Raw genomic sequence first — 16,008 nt, forward strand, 5'->3', positions numbered from 1 at the left:
CAAACAAACCACAAAAAGTATTTGCTTGTGTCAATTAAGGTCATCAATCAATAGCTTTGAAGTAACTTTCCCAAGTTTGAGTTGCTAAGACTTATCATAAGGTCAAGTGTCAAACTTAAAACTAACCAATGGGAATTAGTGTAGCCCAAAACTGCAACTATCTGATCTTAAGTAGAGAAGTGTGAAAATAGTAGCTTGGTAGCAACAAAAATTCAGAACCCACAATTATTAATCCTGAGAGACTAATGGTAGAAGGCTCTCCTTACCCCCCCAACTAAAAATGGGCAGTGTCCTCAATGCAAATCATGAATAAAACGAGAGATGAAAGAAAATAGGGTCGAAGGACAATACCTGAGATGGCTGAAAGGATTGTGAACGTAAAAATGAAACCATAAAAGAATAAACAGTGCTGAACCTGAAAAGATATACTAAAGAAAAAGAAAAAAACATAGAACTGAAACAAATAAAAGCAGAAAAATAAAAGGAAAAGAATAGAAAAAAAATCAAAACAAAAATGAGCTAAGGACCATGAGAATAAGTGGGATCTTCCAAAGGAATGGAAGTATCCTCATGTGAAAGTTTTGCCAAAAAATGTTTAAGTCGTTGGCCATTAACTTTGAAAGTGTTTCCATTTTGAGGATTAGTAATCTCAACAGCTCCATATGGAAACACAGCCTTAACTACATAAGGCCCACTCCACCTCGATCTTAATTTGCCTGGAAATAGATGGAGGCGGGAATTGTAAAGTAAGACTTGCTCATTGGGCTCAAAATTCTTTCTTTGGATGTGCTTGTCATGTAATACCTTCATGCATTCCTTTGACAATTTAGAATTGTCATATGCATCTCGCCCAATATGCCTTATGTTCAATATCAACGGGAAGATGACATGCCTTTCCATATACCAAGCGATAAGGAGACATGTTAAGAGAGGTTTTAAAGGCTGTCCTATAAGCCCAAAGTGCATCAATAAGCCTTAAAGACCAATCTTTTCTGTTGGGGTTGACTATTTTTTCTAAGATGTGCTTAAGTTCCCTATTAGCTAATTCAACTTGCCCATTCGTTTGCGGGTGATATGGAGTGGAAATTTTATGGTGTATATCATATTTTTTCATGAGGGCAGCAAATGGTTTGTTGCAAAAATGAGTTCCATTATCACTAATGATAGCTCTAGGCATGCCAAATCTAGCAAAAATGCTTTCTTTCAAAAACTTAAGCACAATCTTATGGTCATTTGTTTTACATGGAATGGCTTCAACCCATTTAGAAACATAATCAACAGCCACGAGGATATACAAATAACCAAAAGAAGATGGAAATGGCCCCATAAAATCAATCCCCCAACAATCAAAAATCTCAATGACCAAAATGGGTTGTAAAGGCATCATGTTTCTCTTAGTGATCGTGCCTAGTTTTTGACATGGCTCACAAGTTTTGCAAAAATCATACGCATCCTTAAACATACGCGGTCAATAAAACCCACTTTGTAAAATTTTTGCAACGGTTTTATTTGCAGAAAAGTGCCCCCCACAAGCCTCATTATGACAAAAAGAAAGAACAGCTTGTATCTCATGATCAGGCACACATTTCCTTATGATTTGGTCAGAACAATATTTAAACAAGGATCATCATAGAAGAATGACTTTACCTCATGCTTGAATTTTCGTATGTCTTGAGCACTCCAATGGGGTGGAGTTTGTCCTGTCACCAAAAAATTAACAATGTCAGCAAACCAAGGTAAATTTTCAACTGACATTAATTGTTCATCAGGAAAAGAGTCAAGGATAGGGATAGTGTGATCCTTTTCAGCAAATGTAAGCCGAGACAAGTGGTCGGCAACTACGTTTTCTGCACTCTTCTTGTCTTTGATGATAAGGTCAAATTCTTGTAGAAGAAGAATCCATCGGATTAAACGTGGTTTAGCATCCTTCTTCGACAATAAGTACTTTAACGCTGCATGGTCAGTGAAAACAACCACAGGACAACCAAGAATATAAGTTCGAAACTTGTCTAATGCAAAAACTACAGCAAGCAATTCCTTTTCAGTGGTAGAATAATTTCTTTGGGCTCCATTTAAAGTTCTACTTGCATAAGAAATGACATGTGGGAACTTATTTCTACGCTGTCCAAGGACAGCTCCTATGGCTACATCACTAGCATCACACATTATCTCAAAAGGAATAGACCAAACAGGAGGCTGCATGATAGGGGCTGTGGTGAGCAAAATTTTCAGCTTATCAAAAGCATCTTGACAAGAAGAGGTCCATTCAAAAGCAACATTATGCATAAGTAACTCACACAAGGGCTTAGAGATAGAACTAAAATTTTGAATGAATCGCCTATAAAACCAAGCATACCTAAGAAAAGATCTGATTTCTTTCACTGTTTTGGGTATAAGAAGCTTGGAAATAAGTTCAATCTTAGCTTTATCAACCTCAATACCTCTTGATGAGACTATGTGACCAATAACTATGCCTTGTTGAACCATGAAATGATACTTTTCTCAATTGAGAAGCAAATGCTTCTCTTCACACCTGGCTAAAATAGCTTGTAAGTTAGTCAAACATGTATCAAAAGAACTGCCAAACACTGAAAAATCATCCATGAATATTTCCAAACAGTTTTCAATCATGTCGTTGAAAATACTAAGCATACATCTTTGGAAAGTAGCTGGTGCATTACATAGTCCAAAAGGCATTCTTCTAAATGCAAAAGTGCCAAACGGGCAAGTAAAAGTTGTTTTCTCTTGATCTTCGAGTGCTATTTCTATTTGGTAAAAACCAGAATATCCATCAAGAAAGCAATAGAAATCATGACCCGCAACTTTTTCTAGCACTTGATCGAGAAATGGCAAAGGGAAATGATCTTTCCTAGTGGCGGCATTCAACTTCCTATAATCTATACACATTCGCCAACCAGTAGAAATCCTAGTAGGAATCAGTTCATCTTTCTCATTTTTCACAATAGTAAGCCCAGATTTTTTTGGTATTACATGAATAAGACTTACCCACTTGCTGTCCGCAATAGGGTATATGATTCCCACGTCAAGTAATTTCAAAATCTCTGTTTTTACCACCTCTTTCATGGTAGGATTTAATCTCCTTTGCATCTCCCTAGAGACTTTAGCATTTTCTTCTAAATAAATCCTATGAGTGCACACAAGAGGATTTATACCTTTTATATCTGTGATTTTCCACCCAATGGCACCAATGGCTTCAGCTCTAGTATTGGGATTTCATTTGCTGAAGGCTTCAAATTTACTGTCAACGGTGGGAGTTGCTCAATCTTCGGCCTCCATTTAGTCTCCAATTTATTTTCTGCATTAAAAACATGAGAAACATCAATGGGGGTGTCATCAGTGAGGAGTTCACAAAAATTTTCTAACTCAAACAGCAGGTTAGTGGGCTGGTATGCGAAATAAGTCTCCTCCTCAATGATGCTTTCCAACAAATTCACTTCTTGTACATCTTCCAAGTCTTGAGGTTGCCTACAAATATTGAAAATGTTTAGTTCAAGGGTCATGTTCCCAAAACTCAGCTTTAAAACACCACTCCTACAATTTATTAATGCATTTGAAGTAGCAAGAAAAGGTCTCCCAAGAATCACAGGTGCTTGAAAAGAAGATTTTGGTGTCAAGTGAACATCCAACACAACAAAATCAACAGGATAAAAGAATTTATCCACTTGAACCAAGACATTCTCAACAACTCCTCTTGGCATTTTAATAGACCTATCCGCTAGTTGTAAAATGATAGGAGTTGGTTTTAATTCCCCCAAACCAAGTTGCTCATAAACATTATAAGGCAGTAAATTCACACTTGAACCTAGATCTAACAATGCTTGACCAATTTTTGAACTTCCTATAACACAAGCAATTGTTGGTGAACCGGGATCTTTATATTTTGGTGGGGTATTGCTCTGAATTATGGCACTGACCTGCTCAGTAAGAAAAGCTTTCTTTTGCACATTTAATTTTCTTTTAACCGTATACAAATCTTTTAGAAACTTAGCATATGCAGGAATTTGTTGAATAGCATCCAACAAAGGGATATTAATCCTAACATGCTTGAATATTTCTAAAATTTCAGATTGGTGTTTGTCTTTGTGCAGAGGAACTAATCTTTGAGGAAAAGGAGCAGGTACAAGACATGAAATCTTTTCACTTTCAGTTTCATTTTGTTCAAACTCACCATTTTCAGCCTCATTTTGTACAGGTTTAGAGACCTTACCAGCCTTGTCTGAACCTTGAGCCAGAATGTTCACCACCCTACCATTTCTCAAAGTGGTGACCGCCTTCACTTGCCTCACATTTGAACTCTCAACTGCCCCTTGTGGTGGCTGACTTTGTGGATTGGGTTGAGGTTGTGCAGGAAATTTTCCTTTCTCTTGAGATCTCCATGCCGTAGTCATCTTTGTAAGTGTGCTCCAAATGTCATTTATCGCTTGAGAGTTTTGATTGTTGATTGTTGCTTGACCTTGCATAAACTGCTGCAAGGTATTTGACAATTGCTGTACTGTCTCTTCAAATCCCTTCTTTTGCATTGGAGGTGCTTGAATTGCGAGTTGAGAGGGTCCCGGAGCCAAGGCTGCTGGAGCTACTTGCTCGTCATTCCTCCACCCAAAATTTGGGTGGTTTCTCCATCCTGGATTATAAGAATTAGAATAAGGACCAGAATATGGTTTTTGTATCATATTTACAACATTAGATTGGTCTAACAATACCTCTTTGAATGCGGGGATCGTGGGACACTCATTAGTTGAATGCCCATGATCCTCACATATGCTACACTTCTCTGAATTTTTATGGACAGCATGCACTTCATTTACTTTTTTTAATTCCATAGCTTCCATTTTTCTAGACAACAAAGTTAATTTAGCACGCAAATCATCTTCTTTCAAAGTATATTTTCCATGACCAGACTCAACTTGCCTAGACCTATCATGCACATCAGTTGTGTCCCAAGATTGAGCATTTTTAGCAAGGTAATCAAAATATTCAAATGCTTCCTCAGGCTCTTTGTCAAAAAATTCTCCATTACACATGGTTTGTACAAATTGGCGCATCTTAGGTGTCAAACTTTCATAAAAAAAACTTATCAAACGCCAATTTTCATAACCATGATGAGGACAAACATTTAAAAGATCTTTGAATCTTTCCCAACTTTGATAAAAAGTTTCAGAATCTTTTTGCGTAAAGTTCATGATTTGTCTTTTATGTGGATTCGTCCTATGTATTGGAAAGAATTTCTTCAAAAATTCAGTTTGCATTTCTTGCCATGTGCCTATGGTTCTAGGTCTCAATGAATTTAGCCACGTTTTAGCCTTATCTTTCAAAGAAAATGGAAACAACTTTAGTCTAATAACCTCTTCAGTGCAAGTCCGGTCCATGAATGTAGAACAAACCTCTTCAAACTCTTTGATATGAAGGTAAGGATTCCCGGAATCCATGCCATGAAAATGTGGAATTAATGAAATCATTCCAGGTTTGAAGTTAAAGGCATTTGCATTCAAAGGTTGGATTATACATGAAGGTGTGCTAGTTCTGACAGGTTGTAAATAATCTCTAAGTGACCTATTCTGATTCACTACTTCCCGATCATGATTTTCATTTTCAGCCATGGTACTATTAATGTCAGAAGATGACTCAAGAGAAAGTGATGCTGAGGTAAAATATGCTTGTGATTCTGTCCTAACCAACCGAGAAGTTTGGTCCCTAGTCCAACCAGTCATACAAACAAGAACAGAAAATAAAAGAGTATGCAAAATAAACACAAAAAAAAAATAAAGTAAAATAAAATAAAGAAAAATGTCACCCAAGCTGTGAAGAGGTTCACAGCACTACAAACGTCTTCTCAACAATATGAGAATGCTCTGATAAACACCAGTTGTCCCCGGCAACGGCGCCAAAAACTTGATCAGCTTTTAATTTTGACTTCCAAGCATAGAAGCTGTCAAAGTAGTACAAGGGTAAATCCCAAGATCGAATTCACAGGGACAATGAGAATTTAGCAAACATTTCATTTTCGCAAGACAACATATTACCGTTTGGAGTGACACGAAAGTTTAAAATGATAAGAAAAGATTAAACTAAATGAGCTAGCAATGAACAAAAAATAATAATAAGAAAAGAAAAATAAATTTTAGAAATTAACCGCTAACAATATTAACATCTAAATGGGGCTATTTACTAAGAGTGGAATGGATTATGAGTGAAATTGTCGGGATGATCAAACATAAGTAAAGCTGAAAATAAAAGTGAATCTATTTTTCTTTTTCTAAAGTTGCTAAGAATCGAGATTTAAAGAAAATGTGCGGAAGTTGACTTAAACTTGTAAGAAGCAATTAAACAAACACTTGGGATGCAATTTTCACCCACTAATTCGGTGATGGATTTACTTCTCTTTTCATTTTCTCTCAACCATTCTCTCATTCCTAGAGATCATGGTAGGATAATATAGCAATAAACCACAATTTTTATTTTAATAAAACTACTTGACAAGTTATATGACAATCGTAAAAAAAATGAAAGAAAACCATCAAAGTCATGTTACTTGTTTAAGTATCAATTGTGCCTTTACGTCTACAACTGATCTAAACCAAGAACAAAGAACTCTAATCTTTTCTAGATGCACATTGAAATATAATCCATCAAGTTAATCATCAAAAGCACTAAATATCAAAGAAAATCCAATCCCAAATAGTTATGGGTTACTCATTGAATCTCAAGCTAAAAATCTAGCCTATCATGTCAAGATTAACAAAATGTCCAAAAAGATTAAATTCAAACATCTTTAACTACTGCACTGAATGAAAATTGCAAAATAAAAATACTGTAATCTCAAAATCTGCTGAAGCCCCAAAAACTATGAAGAAAACCAAACGAAAATAAAGAAAAACAAAAAGAACTAGAAAAACGAAGAAGATGAACCAGCCGCCCGAAAATGAGTCCGAAAGAAAAAAAATACGAGAGAGAGGCGCTCGGCCAAAAATATTTCTTTTTATTCCCTCTCCCTCCCTGCGTTTCACGTTTGCAGATCGTGCGTTTTGATCTCTGCTCCCGCGTTCCACTTCGTGCATGCGTGCTGCTGTCCATTTCTACCCAGCACAGATCCGCGTTTCATCTCTCCATTTACTGCGTTTTGAGCCAGCCCAGCACAGATCCGCGTTTCATGTCTGCAGCCCCGTGCGTTTTGAGCCAGCCTGCTGTGAGTTTCAGCTCCCGCGTTTCACATCTGCAACCCAGCGTTTTGAGTCAGTGCTGTGAGTGCGTGAGCGGTTCTGCGTGAGCTCGTCTCCAGCTCCTGCGTTCGCAGTGAGGCCTTCTGCTCGTCGTTTCATCGCGTGAGTGCCCTGCACCATTTCTCTGCAGTGCGCTCGTCCGTGCGAGTGAACCCATCCCTCTTTCATTTCTTTTCCTCATTTTGATTCCAATCCCTAGCTGCTGTGCATTTCTGTTACTGCCATGCTAATTGGGCACTTCCAATAATACCCATATATTTTTAATATCTTTCCCATAATGCCATGCAACATTAGTAAAATATCAGAATAAAATTTGGGACATTAAACAGAATTTAACATTGAGTCAAGCATTAAATTTCACTATATAATTAAGTGCTTAATTCATTTTTTGATTAAACAAATCATTCATTTTAGCAACTTAATCATGTAATTTTTAACACTTTATCACTCGCAGCCGTGCCTATTGTATATTGGATCATTCTTACACTTACTTGGTGGGCTTCGGTTTAAGTTTCCTTATGCATTCGTCATACGAGGGAGTGTCACGCTTTGATCCGCATGAAATTATAGCTCGATCTCTTGGGATCCTCGGCTCGGCCAGTACCATTATAACCTGCATTAACTTATAAACCAATGTAAAATTATTATAAGTTATAATCCTATATATATATATATATATATATATTATAACACATACTTGACATGATGATGTCATGTAGAACATGCATATATAAAACACGTGACATGATGTTTAAACAATATTTGGTACACATATAATTGTACTAAAATTATATAAACAATTAGTCACAAATTAGGAATTGTGAGAATCCAAATGAAAACTGTTATTATATAAAAGCAAGAGGATAGATAATATTTAAAATTTGGGTCTTGAACAACTTCTGATGTAAAATAATATCTTTAAATGTTGCAATAAGCAGACATGATGACTAACGAATGTCGAAGATGACTAAATTGTGTACATGCTCTCACCCTTATTCTCAGCCAGTTCGCGAGCTGTAATTGCAGGGGACAAGATAAGCAGGGAAGCAAAGAGAATGCAAATAAGAATGATAGCCTTCATTTTGTTGATTGCTGATTAATGGTTTGTGCTGAGAGGCTATTTTCCTCCTACACTCTATTTATAGAATACCATTCAAGTGCATGTGTAATTAGTGTGTGAATGTGGTTCGAAATTTCTTCAGTTGATAACATGCACGTACAGTCAGATCAAGCAGCGCCCCAACACCCCAACATCAAGTAGTGGTATATATCAAAAAGCAAAAATGCTACCTTTAGTTTGGTAGATAAGATGGAAATTTATTTTTTTATGAATAAAAAGTAAAAGCAAAAAGACCTAACAATTGACTAGATGATCAATGCCAACCATGTTAGGCATTTAAAAAAAAAACGTAGAGAAAAACAAGAAGAAATTAAAAAGATGCCATGATCGTGAGGTGGTGGTACAACTGTCGATGCTGACTCATTAATTTCTTCACCGATTTTTATGGGTTTTGTTTTAAATCGGATGACGCTCTTTTATTCCTTTTAACTATTAGTCTGTTACTAGCTTATTTTTCAATAAGGAAAGAGTCGAAACTAGCTAGTAATATTCGTTTAAAAAGAAATCACAGATGTCAATGAATATTGGAAGCTGGTCGTCTTTCTAATGGTTTTGTGATCATGATGATCTATTACATGATATTATTAATTTATTACCCGTTGTATATAGCTATCGACCATAATACCTTTATTTCTAATGAAGTTATAAGATCGATCGCATAAATTAAACAATAATTTTCTATGGAGTTTACATATATCTTTGTAGGGTCTCCAACGTCGTTTTGAAATACTCCTTTTACTTGATATAAAAGATCTTTAACACTAAACAATGATCATTATAGTGGTAGTACTGGACGACAAGTAACAACCCAAGTCATTATAGTATTTATAAATTAGTAATGAAGGGTAAATGCTTAACAAAGTAGTTAGAATATATATTTTTTATTTATCAAAATAACTATTTTTTATTGTAAATAACTCCTTACAAATACTCGCTATTCTTTTTGTAATGAACATCCGATCGATACAAATTTATTTGGAAAATTTGGCATGCATTGGAACTACTTCATGATCAAAATCTAAGTTATCAGTATGCACATGCTACGTACAGAAGTAGCTAAAAGTGGAAGAGAATCTTAATAATGAAAACGAAAGTCATCGCAATTCGCAAGCGATCGACATCCCGTTATTTGGCAGCTTCTTCGTGTCTAATTATCATGCCTTTGCTTTCCAACTTTTTTTATTTTTATTTTTTTTAAAAGAGAAATACTATGTGTCCCGTTGGGTTCTCTCGATCGTGGGTCTCACTAACTTTTTTTTTTTTAAAGAAGTAATTTTTAATAATGTTGTAAATTTTTATTTTAAAAATATTTAAAGGTTTTAAAAGAATACATGAAAAAAAAAACACTAGTGAGAGAACACAACGGGAGCCTACAACAGTGGTTGTAGAAGGATTTTTTTTAAATATTATACTAGTAGTCGTCTAACGTACAAGCGTTTACCTAGTTAGACGAAAGCAATTTTATCAATTTGTAAAATCCTATATAGAAGCAAATAACTTGAATTGATTGATGACGGCTTATTGTCTTTTATCAATACACACTACAACACAATTTGTCTTTTGTGACAGAGAAACTGTCACAAACAATAACCAAAATGTCACTAAAGATATTTAAACCATCACCACGACCGTCACCTAATGTGCATCACAAAAAACAATTGGTGACGGCTTACTGTTGAACTGTCACTAAAAAATATTTTTAGTGACGGTTGGAGGTGTTCCGTTTGGTGTAACGTTCGAACGTTTCCTTTTTTTGTGACAGTTGAGATCTGTCACAGAAAGTAACGTTCAGTCGTCCAATCGAACGTTCGAACGTCAATCCGACTGATTGATGTTCGAATGACAGAAGTTGACGTTCATTGATTATAGTTCGAACGTATCATATTTACATTCAAACGTTTATGTGTTCGAACATTAACTGCAATAAATGTTCGAATTTCCGTTCGAACATTAACGGATCAATGTTCAAACGTAATGGGTATAACGTTCGGACGTTAGTTTGAATGTTAACGAAGAAGCATTCGAACACAAGTGGTACGTTCGGAGGTTTGTTTGAACGTTAATCGTTTAAACATTCGAACGTTTTATTCGTTTGTGGGTGAGTACGTTCAAACGTTGAGTCCTACGTTCAAATGTTATTATATAATTTTATATAATTACGTTCGAACATTGGTTTGAATGTGAACCAATGTTCGAACATTTTATATTTACATTCGAACGTACAGATCAGAAATACTAATTTCATAAAATTAAAAAACATACCAATTGTATCATATTACACACCATCAATTAACAAATGTCTTATAAAGTTTCAAAATTAGATATTAAAATTAGTTGTATATACTGATAAAATTGATCAAATTCATTATTCTTTGCTCCCGATTTCTTTGTTGGTCCTGTAAATGCGTTTCTAAATGAGACTGTCACTCTAAGAGAGACTCTAACTCTTGTTGTCTTGACCTCATATATTCATTCTCATGCCGTGCAACTTCTAAATCTTTAGAAAGATTATTAATTTGTGAAGTCAATGAGGTTGAGGAGGATAAACATCTATACTTGAATGATCGTCTCAAACCTCTTTCCATACTATATTGCAGCCCAAGCACTTGCATGAATATTATGTCATTAGGAGAGGATTCCTCAGAAGCTGATTGCATCTCCATAATTTTTGCTACATTTTGAAAGAAAATACACAATAAATAACGTATTAAAATAAATACAAATAAAAAATAAATTATTTACATGTTGCATAATTTATTTAACAAAATTAACACTGCTTACATAATTATCTACAGTAGCAGGATCCATCTGTTCACTACGCTCATTAGTGTGAGCAGCAATATAGACACGAATGAAGGAAAAGTTTTCAGGATCATCACGTTGCTAACAAAGCAACATTAGCAATTTAAAAGGATAATGTTAGTACTTAAATAAAAGAATATCAGAAAAATAAATGAATTCTATAATTTTTTAATTACCATTTTTTCAGTAAGACGGTGAAATGACCTTGAACCGGCATGATGGTGGACAGTCAGAGTGGGTCTATTCTATGCATTTGTAAAACTTAAGTGCTACAAATTAATTAAGAATGTTAATTGCAATATATATATATATATACATATAATATATAGAACGAATATAAATGTAAATAATTAAAGGATATGAATGTAGAATACCTGATAATTTGGAGATGCGAAAAGATCACAACACATTTTCCAATCATCTAACTTCATCTGTTGAAACGAGGATTGCGCAGCCTCTTCCAACGTCTCAAACTTCTTGAAGTGGTCATGAAATCGTCCCTTGTGATGTCAGAATAATATAGTCATCAACTCATTCACAATTCTCAAATCTTCGCTACAGCCAAAGTAGAGGTCGAATTCATCCTAATAAGTGAATTATGTCAAAAATATGATATATTAATTTAGGTGAAAAAAATTTACTCTCAAAGTAAACTCACTAGCACATGACTTCAAATGTGCTCCTTAATCTCATTCGGAACATCTCGTCATGAGCACACATAAAAGCTCGGACTATTGTGCCAATATAGGAGGAAAGCGTTGTTGCACTATTATCCACTTCTCTAGTAGAATTATCAAGAATGGTGATCTTTAGTTTTCCGTACCTTCTATTTTTCTCAAGAGAGATGCCACGTGTATAGCTACGACTACGACGAGTGGATGCATCAATTATATGATAATAGTATAATTATAGTTATATAGTTATTGAGACAAAAGTATTAATTATATAATTAATTATCAACGACATTTCCTTACTGGTAGGTGTCGACTAGCTGTTGTTTTCTTACGTGTTAACTTGATCTTCAGGAGTGGATTCCTCTGGTGGGGAGTCCTCAATGGGTTTGAGACTTGGACTTGGCAGAGGAAGCACATTTCTTCGTTGTCGTTTAGCGGCATCTTTGAAAATGATTAATTATATCAAAGAAAATTAATTATAAGAAATTATAAAAAGTATAATATTCTATAGTCACCTATATGAATAAAATATTTAGTACTTTTATTCTTTATTTTCAGATGTATTTTCCATACGTGTTTCAGAATCTCTCTTAATAACATAATCCTCGTCATCAGCAACCTCTTCTTCGTCCACCTTATCCATTGCTCCCCGGATTCTAATTCGTCTTATTCTTCTTCTTCCTCACTTACTTGAATTGAATGATAATTTAATATGAACGGGTCGAGATGGACGGGTGAGACGTCATCTCTACACAAGGGGAGCAACTCAAGTGCACTAAGGTCAACAAACAAGTTAATACCCTCTCCATCTTCCTAGTAAGCCTCTACAATAGGAGTGTTATTTTCATCTCCACGATTCTCGTAATCTGCACTCGTTCCTGCTTCATGGGACAAATTTTTGTACGACTCACCAAGTTATCTATCCACTATCTTCATCAACGCTTTTCATTGAATCAATCAAGTAATAGACTTGGGTAGCTTGACAAGCCAATACGAATGGATCATCTTCGTACCATTTAGATGCAGTATTGACACTCATAAAGTGATTATCCCTATGTATCGAAACCCGACCACCGCCTAGATCCTGCTAATCATATTTAAATATATATGTTACAAACTCATCCAGATATTTCAATCCAATAATATCACGTATGACACCATACTAGTCAATATCATCTGTTCCATGACTCCCCTCGACTAACACACTAGAGTTTTGAGTCTTTCTATTACGGTCATAGTCTAGAGTATGGAATCTATAATCTTGAACAGTGCATGCAGTGTATTGAAGTGTTCTATTTTAAGGACTATGGGCCAATGCATATAACTCAAGAGAAATTGATCCAGGATAACGAGCATGTTGTTCCAAAATTTAACAATTGAAATAGTATATATTTATTAAAAGTTACCCAGAGTTAAAAGTTTCAAAATGTAATATATATAGATATATAATTTTAGTTCATACACGTTGTTCAAACCATTTAGAAAATTCTTCCTCATGTCTTGTCTCTATATTCTCTACACTTTCTATCCTAAGTTTGTTCATGTGCTCACTGTATATAAGCGCAAAAGAATATTATTTTGAGCACGATAGATATAGTTAAATTTGAAAAAACTAGAATTATTCGAAGAATGCAACGACATACCTGAGATAGTCATCAATCTCCCTGCAATTATTTAGCACATACCACTGAACTTTACCCAACTCTCCATCAATTAAATCGTAATCCATTTGTGTACACAAGAGTCGTACATTTTGAGAAAAGACTAATAGCTCACGAGGAGGCTGAGCAGCAAGATTAACATTTCACTCTTGACAATTAAATCGTGTCCCAACACCACGAAGATCTAGAGAGCAAACTGTTAACCATTCATCATGTATATAGGCCTCTGCTATTGAACCCTCAGCTCTGGCTTTATTCCCAACAGCCCGCTTCAGTCGGCCCAAATATCTTTTAACTGGATACATCCAACAGAACTGCACCGGTCCACCCAACAGTTCCTCTCGAGGTAAATGTATTACTAAATAGACCATGACATCAAAAGATGATGGTGAAAAGATCTGCTCGAATTTACATAATATAGTAGTAATATCTTCTTCCAATTTTCACAACATATCTCGATTTACTACTCGAGTGTACAAATCTTTAAAAAAGATATAGAGTTCGGATATGGCGACACGTACATTAGATGTCAACTTCCCACAAATTCCCACCGGTAATAACTTCTGGAAAAATACGTGACAGTCATGACTTTTCAATCCATTGATTTTCTAGTCATCAGGATTCACGCATCTATTGATATTTGAAACATAACCATCTGACAACTTCACACCTTACAACCATTTGCAGAAGTCCATCATCTCCTCCCTCATCATCGTAAAACATGCATGCGGTATGACCACCTTATCGCCTTCCACCCACAAATGTAGATTATGTTTAGCTCTTATTCTATCAAGATCTTTTCTTGTCTTGATCGTATCCTTCATCTTTTTGTTAATACTCTCATCAATGTACCTAGTATATTATCACATATATTCTTCTCTATATACATTACATTCAAACTATGTTGCAATATGCAAGACGACCAATATGGCATGTAAAAAAAAAATACTACGCTTTGTTAATTCAATTCTGATGCGCCTTCTTTTCTCTTGTTCTTTCCCCGACCTTTGCCAAAATTGTTCACTCTAACATGTACGAGTTGTTCCACTATCTCTTCCCTAGATAACTCATTTGGTGCAATTATGTCCTCTACTCTCCCATCAAACTTAACAAATTCTCTTCTCTATGCATGATTTGCTGGTAGATAACGTCGATGACCCATGAAACAAAACTTTTGAGAATATTTTAACCACTCACTAGCAGTTTTTTTATTACATATCAAACACACTAACTTCCCTTTAGTACTCCAGCCGGAAAGATTCTCATATGCCAGAAAGTCATTTATCTTCCACATTACCGCAACATGCATCTGAAAAGATATCAACGTGGATGCATCATAAGTTCTGAACCCTGCTTCCCATAACTCTTTCAGCTCTTCAATCAATGGCTGCATGAATACGTCAATGTCATTCCCAAGTGATCTCAGGCCAGGGATAAGTAAAGTTAACAAAAAGTTGGGCGCCTTCATGCACCTCCATGGTGGAAGATTGTACGGAATCAATACTACGGGCCAAGTGCTATAACTTGTACTCATATTTCCAAAAGGGTTGAACCCATCAGTTGTGTGTCTCAAGCGCACGTTCTGAGCTTCTATCCCAAACTCTGGGTATTGATTATCGAAAGATTGCCATGCAAGTGAGTTAGCTGAGTGCCTCATATATGCGTCATCCTTAACTCTTTTCTCCATATGCCACCTCATATGGTGAGCTATTTTCTTACACATATATAACCTTTGCAACCTAGGTCTCAAGGACAAATACCACAACACCTTAACTGGCATGTTTTTCTTACCCTTCCACCTCGACTCTCCGCATATTGGACATGCTTGTTTCTTCTCGTTCTTCTTCCAAAATAAAACACAATAATTCTTGTATGCATGTATAGACTTCTACTCAAACCCTAATCCGTTTCTCAACTGTTTTGGTTCATAAAAGTTTTCGGCAATGTAGACCCTTCGGGAAGTACCTAGTTAAATAAGTCCAATACCATGTTTATTACTTTCGTTGACATCCCACACAATGACTTAATGTAAAGCAACCTCACAATAAACATCATGTTGGAATGTTTTGTATAGCCTAGATAAAGCTCATGCTTTGTATCTTCTCACATTGTAGCGAAATTTTCACAATCAATCCCTCAGCCACTTAAGGCATTGTTGTCAATCTTATCCATAAACATCTCAGCTCCAATGTCACCCAACATCTCCTCTATCTCATTCTGCTCATAATCATCATCCATGTGCCGCAAATAATTCGGATGACTGAATAATACATCCGTTGACTGTTCATACGGCTGATCATGCAGTACCCATCGGGTATACCCCAAATCCATACCATTCACAAATATATAACTTTCAACTTCATCCAACCCTATTGCACACAAATTTTTACACCCTCGACATGAACACTTAATGTAACCACAACTATCAGCAGAGGCCCGTGTAAAATCAATGAAAGTTCTTACTCCCTGCGTATTGGGTAATTAATCCTTTCCAAGTCTATCGCCTAAACGCA

The 16,008-nt window shown here is 35.6% G+C and overlaps 1 non-coding gene across 1 annotated transcript; it reads left to right on the forward strand.

Moving 5' to 3' along the window:
• Positions 1-5,112: 5,112 nt before the first annotated feature.
• LOC121247958 lies at positions 5,113-5,219 on the forward strand. The gene has a single exon (XR_005937358.1). It is a non-coding gene; the product is annotated as a small nucleolar RNA R71 (small nucleolar RNA).
• The last annotated feature ends 10,789 nt before the right edge of the window (positions 5,220-16,008 follow it).

Source organism: Juglans microcarpa x Juglans regia, chromosome 1S (assembly GCF_004785595.1).
Source record: "Juglans microcarpa x Juglans regia isolate MS1-56 chromosome 1S, Jm3101_v1.0, whole genome shotgun sequence".
Taxonomy (NCBI): domain Eukaryota; kingdom Viridiplantae; phylum Streptophyta; class Magnoliopsida; order Fagales; family Juglandaceae; genus Juglans; species Juglans microcarpa x Juglans regia.